This window comes from Etheostoma cragini, chromosome 6, assembly GCF_013103735.1.
Source record: "Etheostoma cragini isolate CJK2018 chromosome 6, CSU_Ecrag_1.0, whole genome shotgun sequence".
NCBI lineage: Eukaryota > Metazoa > Chordata > Actinopteri > Perciformes > Percidae > Etheostoma > Etheostoma cragini.
The window spans coordinates 28,020,337-28,022,005 of record NC_048412.1 but is presented as its reverse complement, the minus strand read 5'-3'; positions in this window follow the sequence as shown (position 1 = coordinate 28,022,005).

Below are 1,669 nucleotides of genomic sequence, written 5' to 3'. Positions count from 1 at the left end.
GGTCTTATGCATGACAGTATCAAGACAATCATTTTGGGTTTCCCTTTCCCTCCAATATTATTATCAACATGATAAAGAGACCTGGACTCGGTCCAGACCAGAAGCCAGGTTGGGCAAGACCAGTGGCCGAGACCGAGACATGTCCGAGACCACAGAAAAACGATCTCGAGTCCGGACTTGAGTCCAAGACCGGACTCAAGTACTACAGCCCTGTGCCTGGGTTTGTAGACTGTGTTTAAAGCCTTGAGTTTGCAATTTGGCCGACGCCATCTTGTTTTTTGCGAGCCAGAAGGAACCATGTTTAGACGAGAGCGGGACGCTGCTAAGCTTGTTATTAAGGAACGTCCTCAACTAAAGAGTTCTTACTCTACTAACACTTATTTGATTTTGTCGACTAATCAATTAGTTGATTAATCAACAAAGTAGTAGTAGTTAACCCTTCAAAAAATCGACACTTTTGTTGATGCTTTTAATCGATTTTTAAAAACGTTTTCTCACATTTTTGTCCCTTTTTTCAACACTTGTGACGCTTTTTCCAATGTTTGTCACTGTGATGTTTTCAACACTACGTAACACTAACTTATTAACTTTAGTTTTACAGTTATTTTTGGAATTCATGGTCAATAAACCTCATTTAAAGGAAATTATACCTAATGTTTGAGTTAGAAAAGCAGATATTAGGAATTATTGAGACTAAAATGAAAGGAATGGATGTTGATGATAATCACAGACTGGAATATGTCAACTTTTACTCAAAACTATTTCAAAAACACTTCCATTTCTTTCTCTAAACACTGCAGAATTGAATAAGACGGCGGATGTAGTGCGTGCAGCAGCTCAGCTCTCCTCCTGGGAACTACTTTCACATCGGGCGGATTCATGAGGCAACAACCTTCAACGCCACTGCAGGGGACTACTGACATGGAGGAAGAATTTTATTTATAGTATCAATTCATAACCAGAGTTATCTCGACATACTTTTGGAGACTTTGGGTCTAGACCACACTTTATAATTTACAAGGACCCAACAGGTCTAGTAGTTTCCTCCAGAGGAAGCAACAGGGCCACAGTGGAGAGGAAAAACTCCCCAATGACTAAAAAAGAAGAGGGTGTGAAGATGGAGTGGTGGATGGGTGTGAATGAGTAAGAAAACCAAGTGTATATATATATATATATATAACACCTGTCACAGACTCCAGTCACGAAAGGCTTCACAGTCAAAGAACTCAAATCTAATACAGAGTCAACTAAATGCTAAATATAACACCTGATAAAATAGACTAAGATAACAGACGTGGGACACAGGTTAGAATGACATGCGTGTCTGAACTAGCTGCTTATTAACCCTGATGTCGTCTTTCCGCCAACCTGGAAAGTAAAAAAAAAAAAAAAATGTATCAAGGTCATGGTCGTCTTTTTTTTTACCCTTTTTTGGCTTTCCCCCGATGATTTTGTGACTTTTTCAATTTTTGTCGACTTTTTACATTTTTGTGTTTTTTTTCAAAAAAATTAAAAAAAAGTTTTTTTTTACGTTTGTAACTTTTTTTTTTGTCTTTCTGCCGAAACTAGAAATTTTCAATTTTTTTTAATCATGGTTTTGGTTGTCTTTTTCTACCCTTTTGTGGCTTTCCCCCAATGTTTTTGTCACTTTTTCAACGTTTGTCAACTT